Source organism: Hyla sarda, chromosome 2 (assembly GCF_029499605.1).
Source record: "Hyla sarda isolate aHylSar1 chromosome 2, aHylSar1.hap1, whole genome shotgun sequence".
NCBI classification, from domain to species: domain Eukaryota; kingdom Metazoa; phylum Chordata; class Amphibia; order Anura; family Hylidae; genus Hyla; species Hyla sarda.
In genome coordinates, this window is record NC_079190.1 from 122,377,392 (window position 1) to 122,389,944 (window position 12,553).

The following is a 12,553-nucleotide window of genomic DNA, read 5'->3' on the forward strand; positions in this document are numbered from 1 at the left end:
GGAGAAGTACTGCTTTCAGTGGTAACGCTGTGCTCCTCCGATGCAGACAGGCATGATTGCTCTGGTCCTGCGGCTCCAGCCTCATGACATCAAAACTGCATCACCGCCCCTCCATCACCAGTGTGTCACCCCAGTAGTATGCTAATTACATGAGGAAGGGGTTTGTTACAGTGTGTCAACCCAGTAGTAAGGTAGGGGGCCAATGGGTGAAGTCAAGGGGGCGACAAAATTAGCTTTTGCCTAGGGTGGCAGAAATACTTGCACCCCCTTGGCCGGATGTAAGAGACCTCCGGCGGCCATTTGAGCTTATCATACCCCCACGATTGCACAGCAGGGGTGCGAAAAGCCCAGCGGAACCTCTTATTTCACTATAAATGTCATGTCCGGCATTGATCACTGTATCTATAGGGGGACATCAGCAGGATCGCTGATGTCCGCTATTATAGTTTAGGCCCTGGCTGCTCCAGCACTTGCTATATAGGCGCACCGTAAATGCACTGTGCACGAAGTTAAATGCCATTATGACCATTTTTTTTTTGGGACTGACTTAAGGAACTCTAAGTTTGACTGGTCCACCAATGGGGGTATCCTTTGCTATCATGGGAGCTAAGTTTCTGCTTTCTACGAGTGTCTGGCAGTATAGTATTACCTTTTCCTATCTGAGAATACATACAAATTTGGCTGAGCTGAGCATGCATGTGTATGGTATGGCCGAAATGAAAAACTGAATGCAGGACATTTTACTAAGGTGCATGAGAAGTGGAAGGTCAGATATTTTAGCCTCAGATTGTAAACAGTAACAGTTTTTTTTTTATTTGCACTATTTTTATAAAAAAATGTCCATTTACTATGCAAGATATAGGAGGAATGTGAGTGGGACTGTCGTCATATTGCAGAAAATAAATGTATTAATACCGTAATGTTCCCAACAGAATAAATGAAGATGATACTACACAATATCAATCATGTGAAAAGTCCTTCATAGCAAACACAGACATCTGGAGGACACTGGCACTACCCCCTCCAGCATGCAGCATTTTATATTGAAATAATAAATAACCAACCCTAATGTATTTATCTTTCTCTATCAACTTCTGGCACAAAATTGCTTGTTCATGCTCTTCTAATTTCTCAAATGGATTATGCAAATGTTTTGAATGACAGCCTTGGTGCACGACTGATAAAGTTAGTTCAGAACCTTGCAGTTAATTAAATGTATGGCGGAGTTTGGTTTTGAGCCATTGTTCCACTCGCTTGATGATCACAAAAATACATTTAAATACTGAATCCAAATTTTTTTGTACTGAGATTAAAAAGCCAAAACTACTGATGCTAAAAGTATGAATAATAATAATGTAAAAGGAAATATAAGGTGATATCTGCTGCAAGTTCTAGGAATTCGTGAAACCAACTGAATGGTTCATGTTGGCACAAAGTCCGCACAGTTGCAAGAAAAAGTAAGTGAACTATTGGAATGATTTTTACATTGATTACAAAAAATTACAAGACAAAGATTACAGACAGAATGAGAGCAACAAGTGGGCATCATAAGAGGTGTAGGTACTCTTGGGCCAAGTCTCGGTACATAGTCTCAGTACATAGTCTCCATGCTGGCTCTTTGGTCATTTACCTTGTACAAGGAATCCCTTGTCAGGCTCAGTGCTTGCTACAAGAGGCTATCCTCCCAGTCTTGACAAGCTTATTGTTGTCCCCCAAGTCTTGACACATAATACCCTCTCTTGCAGTGTCACCAACTCAAGCACCTCAGCAGACTTTTTTTCTTCTTCTTGCTGTCATTCTGTCACTTTCCTCTTTTTTCTTCTTCTTGCTGTCATTCTGTCACTTGCCTCTTTTTTCTTCTTCTTGCTGTCATTCTGTCACTTTCATCTTTTTTCTTCTTCTTGCTGTCACTCTTTCTTTCCACAACATTAGATTCCTCCATCCTTTATCCTGGGACACGTAGATACTCCCAAACCTTATGGTTGTTCTTTTGGAATAACATGATACACATGGGTCAGAGATACACTTGATAAGGACAGGAGAAATAAAAAACGCCACCACATTCTCACTATAGGCCCCTCAAGTAGCGATTCTGGTAAAGCACTACTGTCAGGACTCAAGTCCTGGAGGAACCCATGGGAGCAGAGTTCCTGTACTTTTTCCACAGCAGTAACACTGTTTCTATTAGCAGGAGACCCTGTTTCCATTAAAAGATTAGCCCTTGAGTGGAAATCTTGAGTGAGTTCCCACCCTTTTTTGTGAGGACTTGACCCCTAACTTCTGTCCCCTGCACCAGTGACACTTGTCACTGACACAATGCTGGTCCTTAATCTTACTTATTCAGTTGGCCACATATCTGGTTGGTGGCAGGAGAGACTTTTTTCACATCTTAGTCATCACTGATCTTCACCGTGTACTTTGGCGGCACTGCAATTAAAGAGGTTATTCAGGAATAGAAAAACGGAGCTAATTTCTTTCAAAAACAGCTCCACGTCTGTCTCCAGGTTGGGTGTGGTCTTACAACTTGGCTAAATTCACTTCAATGGAACTGAGCTGCAGAACCACACCCAACCTGGAGACAGACATGGAGTGGTTTTTTTTATATAAAGTCGTTGTGTTTTTCTATTCTTGGATAACCCCTTAAATCCTGATGCCAATTCACTTTCCCAGCCAGAGTTGGTTGTCTGTCTCTCCTGAGCCAATGCTTTAGGAAGATATCCTCGCCTCCTTCACACTTGTACTGGCAGGATGCCTGTAGTGCTTATGTAGCTGAGCAACCTCTGCTGCTGTAGCTTCTGCAGCACAGCCCTTACTTCTACCACTAGTATTGACTCTTCCATGGACTGACCATGCTGTAATGGTTTCAGCAGTAGAGCCTTACTTGTGGCACCTCCAACAAGGGAAGGTTTGCATTCCATGTGGCTTGTTCCACTCTTCTCTTCAGGTGACTACTTTTTTTCACTCTTGAGTCCCCTTACTGTATGCGTAGTAGCCTCTGTAGCATGCTACAACAGACGGCAAGCATCTGGACTGTGGAAACATTGTAGGAGTGCAAGCAAGAGTGAAGAATTGTTACGGGTCCTGCCAGTGCCACAGCAAAGACATTATAGGTTCCTGTATTCAAAAACAGCCAATTGGCTCCATCTTCTGCTGAGACTAGAGGATGCCCTATGGGCAAGTGTGAAGCTATAATCCGGTATGGTAATGCAATGGGCAGCCCACAAGACTTAAAGGGGTACTCCACTGGAGAAAAATGTAAAAAAAATTAAATCAACTGGTGCCAGAAAGTTCAACAGATCTGTAAATTAATTCCGTTTAAAAATCTTAATCCTTCCAGTACTTATCAGATGCTGTATGCTCCACAGGAAATTATTTTCTTCTTTAATTTATTTTCTGTCTGACCACAGTGCTCTCTGCTGACACCTCTGTGATATAAGGAACTTTCCAGAGTACAAGCAAATCCCCATAGCAAACCTATCCTGCTCTGGACAGTTCCATCTGGACAGGCATCACTATTAGAATCACTGCTGCAGAGCGTCTGGATGTGGCATATTTTTTATGTCATTTTTATTTAATTTCATTTGAAGTTATAAAAATAATTTTGATAACCAATTCTGGTGATCATCGAGCTGGCAGTCCTCCGCGAGGCGAGCTACCACCTGTTCCAGCCCCTGCCTCTCAGCGCACCCCCATACTCTGAGTGTCAACTTGAAAAGGGAGGGACTGCAGTACCAGCACTTGGACAGGAGCACATTCAGCATTTGTGCCATTGGATAAGTGGGCACATAAAGCTAGAAGTGGCTGCAGTGAAAAAGCTCATACTTGTATCTTAAAATTGGGCTGGCGGTCCTCCGCCACGTGAGATACCACATGTTCCAGCCCCTGCCTCTCAGCGCCCCCCTGACTGTGAAAGTGCAAATGTTTCATTTAATCAGTTATGGTTCATTGTTATGGCTCCAAGCTGTTTCTTTGGATTCTTGTGATAATTCCACAGGTAATATGATGGTGACCACCATAGGGCCTCACTCTTGAAAAGATTGCATCAATTTTTTTTATTTAAGATTTATATTAGATTCCCAAGTTTAATGTCCTGGTGTTTACTAAGAACTAATACTGTATGACCAAAAAACCCGAACTAACAAGGAGTCACATGGCGGCACAATGACAGAGCCTAGAGGTGGCAGCAGCATAAGGAGACTATAATCTGGCAGAATGAAACAGCCTGGAATTGGCAGCAGCAAGAGGAGACCATATAGTGGCTGAATGACACAGCCTGCAGCTCGTGGCAGCATGAGGAGACCATAGGGCCTCACAGTCACCAAGATTTAAAGATGAATTTTAAAATTTTAATTGGAAATTTATGGTAGCTAGTTCTACCATGAAAATTTGTAGGTAAGGTCACAGGCCCAGCAGCATCAGTATACCATATAGTGGCTGAATGACACAGCTTGTAGCTCACGGCAGCATGAGGAGACCATAGGGCCTCACAATCCCTAAGATTTAAAGATTCATTTTAAAATTGTAATTTCAGATTTATGGTAGCTAGTGCTACCATGAAAATTTGTAGGTAATGTCCTAGGCCCAGCAGCATCAGTAAACCATATAGTGGCTGAATGGCACAGCCTGGAGTTGGCGGCAGCATGAGGAGACCATATAGTGGCTGAATGGTACAACCTGGAGTTGGCGACATATTAGGAGACCATATAGTGGCTGAATGGCACAGCCTGGAGTTGGCAGCATACAAGCAGAACATATAGTGGCTGAATGGCACAGCCTGGAGTTGGCAGAAGCATGAGAAGACCATATAGTGGCTGAATGGCACAGCCTGGAGGTGGCTGAAGCATGAGGAGACCATATAGTGGCTGAATGGCACAGCCTGGAGTTGGCGGCATCAAGAGTAGAACACATAGTGGTTGAATGGCACAGCCTGGAGTTGACGGCATATGAGGAGACCATATAGTGGCTGAATGGCACAGCCTGGAGTTGGCAGCATACAAGCAGAACATATAGTGGCTGAATGGCACAGCCTGGAGTTGGCAGCATATGAGCAGAACATATAGTGGCTGAATGGCACAGCCTGGAGTTGGCAGAAGCATAAGGAGACCATATAGTGGCTGAATGACACAGCCTGGAGTTGGCGGCAGATGAGGGGACCATATGGTGGATGAATGGCACAGCCTGGAGGTGGCTGAAGCATGAGGAGACAATATAGTGGCTGAATGAGACAGCCTGGAGGTGGCAGCAGAAGCAGCATCAGGAGTCCTGAAAGTGACCCAGGGAGAGTGGTGCGGTGGGTGGCAATACCAGTACCCGGTGATGAAGGTGGGTGAAAAAAGGTCTGATGGGCAGGAATGGGGAGCAGCGCCTTAAATCTGTTTGCACTATTCTTATTTGTGAAGTGTTGGTGTTGCACCATGGTCAATCTACTCTGATGCATCAGGAATTGGTGGGTGGAAATCCTGGCTGATCCATGCTGGATTCATCTTCACAAAGGTCAGACGAGTTCTCCTTGGGGAGTCTATGGCCCCCGCCGCACTAAACACCCGCTCTGATGGCACACTATTGGCCGGGCAGGACAGCTTTTCCAGGGCAAACTCTGCTAGTTGCGGCCACAAATCAAGTTTGGCTGCCCAGAAGTCCAGCAGATCATCAAGGTGTGTTGGCATGTCAAGGTATGCCACCACCTGCTGGTTCATGTCCTGCTTCAGGTCTACCCGCTGTGAGTTGCTTCACTATGCGGGTGAAAAAAGGTACTCATCTGCGACTGTAGACTCAAGCTGCTCCTGATGGAGCTGGTACTGCTCCTGCCACCCCATCCCTCCCCAGCAGCCATGGCAGTGGAAGGTGAGTGCAGAGGGCTCCCCGAGTCAGACCTGTGAGAGGATGGACAATGGCACCGACTGACTGTGTAGGATGTCTCTGTAGTAGGTCAGTTTGTCCTTCCTCTCAGTGGGTGTAAAAAAAAAGGCCCCCATTTGGTGGCGGTAGAGAGGGTCCAATAAGGTGGAGAGCCAGAAGTCATCCCGCTGCCTAGAAAAACTGCCCAAAACCTAAACTGTGCTCCACTGTGCCCCTTCTCCTCCAGTTCAGCCCCGACAGGGCTCATGTGGCCGTGAGATAGGCGCCATGTTTCCATTGCCCTGACCAGCCATCGTTTCCAACACGTGTTGTAGGAAATTAAGCAGTGGAATGAGGTTGTTAATCCCGTAATCCTGGCGAGTGACTAATAATGTGGCTTTCTCAAAGGGCCTGAGCAAACGGCAGGTGTCACATATGAGCTGCCACTGGTTGACATTGAAGTTACACAGGGGAGTCACCCTATCCGTTTGGATCATTGAGAAATCGGTGATGGCTTTTCTCTGTTCGTATAGTTGCTCCAACATATGGAGGGTGGAATTCCAACGTGTGGCAACGTCTCAAATAAGACTATGTTAGGGGATCTCGTTCTGAGGCTGCAGCTCAAGGAGGGTGTGCTTTGCAGTCTACGACTGGCTGAAGTGCACGCAAAGTTTCCTTCCCTTTGTTAGGATGTCTTGCAAATGGGGGGAACACTTCAGGAATCAGGAGTGCCATACAGCCTTCCTTGTCGCAGCGCAGACAATATGTTCTTCCCGTTGTCGGTCACAATGGTTCCCATTTCCAGTTTTTGTGGAGTAAACCATGCTCCGATTTCTTTATGAATTACTTTTAGCAGTTCCTCCCCTGGGTGACAGCGTGACACCGTCGTGCCCTGCACACATGGTATGCTGAAGGGGCACTGAGACTTGTCTGGGCAGTGGAGGCTGAGGACATGGTGGAGCATGAGGAGGTGGAGTCGCACACTGTCACAGGACCAACGGCCTGAGAGCGTGAAGGTGGAGTTGGTGTCCAAGTTGGTGTTGTGGCTGTGCAGGAACCACATTCATCCAGTGGGCAGTAAAGGACATGTATTGTCCATGACCATAGTTACAACTCCAGACGTCGGCGCTGCCGTGCACTTTGGTACACACTGACAGACTCAGGCATTGGCCCACCTTCTCTCCCACAAAATAGTGCAGGGCTGGTTCTGCCTTGTTCGCAAAGAAATGGCGGCTTGGCACTCTCCACCTCGGCTTGGCACAAGCCACCAGTTCTCTGAAAGGTGCAGAGTCCACCACTTGCTGCAACACCAGCAACTTGGAAAGGAGCACATTAGCTTCTGCACCGTTGGATGAGTGGGCGCATACTCTTGTCTCTTGGACATGGCTTCGCCAACGGATTGTTGGCGCAATGACTGACTAAAAGTAGGAGGAGCATCTGGAGCGACAGAAGGAGGGTATGACACACAGCTGCCTTTGGCTGAGGTGGTGGAACTTTGGCTGGCTGAAAAAGGGAGCGGCATTTCACTGGGTGATGCAGCAGGCTGATCCAGTAAATTGGAGCCATGGTTCTCCCAGGCCACTTATGGTGGCGCAGCATATGTTGATGCAGGGCCATGGTGCCAACATTGGGACCCTGGTCACACTTCACCTACAGATGGATTAAGGGATTAACTACGGATTAACCTCCTACGGATACTTGATGAAAAACTGTAGTAGCAAATTTTCCCTCCAACAGTCCACACTAATTGACTGCTACTGCCGCTGTCTCCAGGAACCCCTGCTCCACTACCTCCTGGGAAGGTAGGCTGCCACAAAACAGGTGGTCTCCCCCGGCACATTTTGCTCCAAAATTCCACTTCTGCCACCATGCTGACTGCCAACCATGCTACCACCTTGCTGTCTCAGCTGCTGCCTCATGGGCAACCTGCAACTCTCTTCTCCTGATGATGATGAAGCCCCTTCTGCACCTGGCTCCCAATTGCGATTGGCTTCACCATCATCAACAAGTGTCTGCACGTCACTGATGTCCTCCTCAGGTTCCTCACCAGTGTCTGCTTCAGGACCCTGAATGCTGGCAACACCGCCTCCCACGTCACCATCCTCATCACTACTTGCTCGCCTAGTGGAGGAAGCGACAGATGTCTCCTCCACTTCTTGGTGGATAGTAGCTGCTGACTGTCCTCTATTAGATCATCCTCACTGAATAGTGGAGCTGAACCCACAGCAAAATATACTTTTTAGGGGAGGGAATAGCATAGGACAGAGGCAATAGGAGGACAGGGACTGCTCTTGGGCCATGCCAACTGAGGTTTGTGTCTGTGGAACCCACCAACTGTTGACTGGGGTATAAGATGTCACTTGTGATGAAGTGGAGGACTGTGTTAACCAATCAATGATGGCAGATGGGCTGCTGGTCAAAACACGACCGCTATCTGATACCGGGATCTCAGGCCTCTCGCTGAGACTCCTGCTGCCACTCGCCCCTAGTCTGCTGCGACCTCCGCCTGATGAATTTTGGGCCTCTGCCACTCCTCTGTGGATGTCCTGGCACTTCTCTGCCTGACATCCCTACGCTTAAAACAGTATTTGTCTAGAACAGCAGTCGGTGTGTACTTTTGCCTGGCCTTCCACAGTATCTAGGCCCTTGACAGATTATAAGGTCCAAAATAGTACAGTACTTAGATGTACATATGTGGTATGCACTTATGTGGGCAGAAAAATGCGCTACAGTATGCTTAAAAAAGGATTGGAGTAAAACAACAGCCAGTAATTATTTTTGCCTGGCCTTTCACAGTATCTAGGACCTTGACAGATTAACAGGTACAAAAAATAGTACACTACTTAGATGTAGGTATGTGGTATGCACTTAGGAGGGCAGAAAAATGTGTTACAGTACGCTTAAAAAACTTATTTGTGCACAACACCAGCAGTACACAACAGTACTGCAGCACACAGCCGCTGTGTATTCGTATTCGTCATATTCGATTCGTTCATCTCTATCAGTGGCAATAGGAATGGCATCCACTTGCACCTTGTTTTAAAGGGGTTATCCAGCATAAGGTGATTTTAGTACGTACCTGACAGACAGTAATGGACATGTTTAGGAAGGATCTGCATTTGTCTTGGGGCTAAATGGCTATGTTGTGAGATTACCTTAACAATGTGGCTAGCTGTTTGTGAACCAGTATTTCCTGTTTGACTTTTCTTTTTTTTTACAACAAATCCCACAATTCCATCTTCCTCCCTCCCACACATCAGCCATCCTACCCATTGAAACATTAATGAGCTGCATCCATTCAAATCAGTGTGGTTTTCAATCAGGGTGCCTACAGCTGTTGCATTAGTTGCAGATTGATCCCTTCACCCATTGAATCAGACAGGCTCCCTGTCATCAGCTGACTAGTGAGTCAGGTCTCGGCCACATTACAAGCTGGGAAAAATCTGAGACAACAGTCATTTTGTATGCTTGTAAAAATAAATAGTGGGGTGAAAATCACATAAGAATTGTGAGAAAACCGTCACACACAGGTACAGACAATATATTATGAACTACACTAACTTTACAGCCCCTGTAGCAGAGTCAAAAACCAAACCAAACCTGGAATACCCCTTTAAAGCTACCTATTTTTACTCATGAAAAAAGGTGCAAAACAATGCAAAAGAAAACAAGCTTTTCACACAGCTCAGTTTGTGGAAAAGTAAAAAAAAAGTTATGGCTCTCAGTTTTTTTTTTTTTTAAGTATTACATTGTGCACAAGTAGTAAAACATAACTAAAACTCCTTATTTCCCCTACTAGCCACGTGGTGCAGTGCTCTGTTGTCAAAATGCATAAGCCTCAAGATATCAGGTTATTCCTGGTTCTTAATCAATGTTAGACTCTATCTCTATAGTTGTCAGTCACCATGACCAGCCATGGTAATGTCACAGGATTTTGTGGCTCACTTGGCCAGCAACAAGAAATTAAAGATGTCACTTTAACATAACATAGCACATACAAGGTAAAAACAAGAATGCAATGAACAGTTTGTTATAAACAGCTGCATAGGCAATTAAACAGGTTGAATAACAGTAGACTCTTTACCTAACAGTAGTATATATGTCTACCCCCTTGCAACTTTGTTGAGGCGTACCATGACTCTTTAGATGAAAAAACATTGTTTGTTGAATGTCATCATTCTCACTTATAATTTGATAATTATGAAGATACTAGGCACAAATACAAGTAATGAGTAATTTGGATTCACTGTGTTTGGAACATCTTATAATTCTAAATTTAATCTAAATATCAAAAATTATATTTCTGGCCAAGCGGTCTTTGACTCTTCTGTTCTGTGCCTAAAACCATGCGTTGCTTCCAGAGAAATAAACAATAGTAGATGTTTGGATGCAATTGCAAATTATTCTACTTAATGGAAAGATTTTGAATGATATATTTGTTATACTTTTTTTTTTTTGCCTTTTAGACTTTCTATATTAATGTTTTGAGTTGCTAAACTAAGAACAGATCAGAAATGCAGATTAGATGAATAAAACTGCAATGTACCCTTTTGTTTCCTTAAGCAATCCACTTACAACAATTGGATTTTGTAATTGTGAATTGTAAGTAATTGTAATTTTAAATTGTAGAATGTACAAGAAGCATTTAATTGGTAGTTATCAATCTCAAACTGGTCGTCTCTGGATGTAACATACCATAGTTTGAAAGGCTGGAAAAAGACATATTGTACATCCATCCAATTTAGTCTGTTATCCTGCAGAGTTGATCCCGGGGAAGGTGAGAAATCCATGAGGCAGAGGACAATTTATCAGATCTAAGGCTACGTTTGCACTATGTTAGTGCCCCTGTTGACCAACGGGAGCACTAGCGCAATGTATACCTAGCCTAAGGCAGAAAAAATCCTTTCTGACTCCAAATCTGGCAATTCCAATATATCCCCGGATCAATGACTCTTCTCTAGAATCTAGTTACAATAGCCAGTTATATTTATTCCATTCCAGATAAGCATCCAAGCTCCTTTTAAATTATTTTAGAGAGTTAATCATGGCAACCTCTCCTAACAGGACACGGAACAGAAAAATCCATGGACAGTTACAGTGGATATGGTTAAATCAAGGTTAAATAAAATTGAATGTGAGCAAAGCAATAGTATTAGAAAGATTACACAAAGGGTGATCCACTACAGCCCACCGTAAGACCAGTCTGCGACCCGGACAAGTGCTTGGCGGCACTCCAAGAACAGAATAAGAAGAACAGGAGAATCCATTGCAGATGTGTGCAAACATGGTACTGAATTTTATTGTTTAATAGCCGTCATATCACAAGGAAAGTGCCACGTTTCAAGTGCTGATGGGCACTCTTAAATATGTACGATTAAGAGTGCACATGAGCACTTGAAACGCGTCACTTTCCTTTAAAAAATAAAGTTCAGTACTATGTTTGCACACATCTGCTCCGGATTCTCCTGTTCTTCGTATAAGAAAGATTACAATCAAGGGTCCTCAAAGAACCTAGCTATGTTATTTCTGTGACCAATATTGAAAGACAATCTGTCAGCAGCATTAAACACTGAAAGGCTCACTCATTACAGTGGCTCTCTCACTACTATGTTTTATGATTAAACATTGCACCATTTGAGAAATGGCATATGTGTCTGCAGGGTGTCCTAACAGTTTGTTCCCTATATGCAAATGAGACATATTAATCATGTGTACCCAACTCTTTTTAAAGCTGTTTTCTCGAACAAGCAGAGTGTACCGTCTATACTCAAGTATAAGCCGAGTTTTTCAGCACGATTTTTCGTGCTGAAAACACCCTCCTCGGCTTATACTCGAGTGAACTCTCCGCCCTCAGTGGCTGTCCGGGCATGAACTCTCCGCCCTCATCGGCTGTCCGGGCATGCTGGGAGTTGTAGTTTTGAAACATCTGGAGGTCCGCAGGTTGAAAACCACTCCGGCCTTCGTCATCATCCAGACCCCCCACCCCCTTTAGTTTTGTATTCACCTCCCCTCGGCGGGAAGGAAGGGTGAGCTGGTCCGGGCCATCTGTGCTGTAGGGACCATCCGGTGGGGAGGGATATTCCTTCCAGGCTGTCCATCTTCACCGGGGGGGCCTCTTCTCCGCGCTTCGGCCCCAGAATAGTGACGTTGCCTTGACGACGACACACAGGGACGTTCATGCACAACGTCCCTGTGCGTCGTTGTCAAGGCAACGTCACTATTCCGGGCCCGAAGTGCGGAGAAGAGGCCCCCCCGGTGATGATGGACAGTTCGGAACGACTATCCATCTCCACCGGACGGTCCCTGCAGCACAGATGGCCCGGACCAGCTCATCCTTCCTTCCTGCCGTGGAGAGGTGAGTACAAAACTAAAGGGGGGGGGGGGGGTCTGGATGATGAAGAAGGCCGCAGTGGTCTTCAACCTGCGGACCTCCAGATGTTTCAAAACTACAACTGTCCGGGCATGCTGGGATTTGTAGTTTTGAAACATCTTGAGGTCCGCAGGTTGAAGACCACTGTGACATCGACAGGCGGTGATGATGAAGGGGAGGGGGGGGGTGTGGGATGATGAAGGGTGGTGATGATGAAGGGGGTGTGTGGGATGATGACAGGGTAATGATGAAGGGGGATGATGACAGGCGGTGATTATGAAGGGGGGATGATGAAGAGGGTGATGAAGGGGGTGATGATGAAGGGGGATGATGAAGGGGGGATGA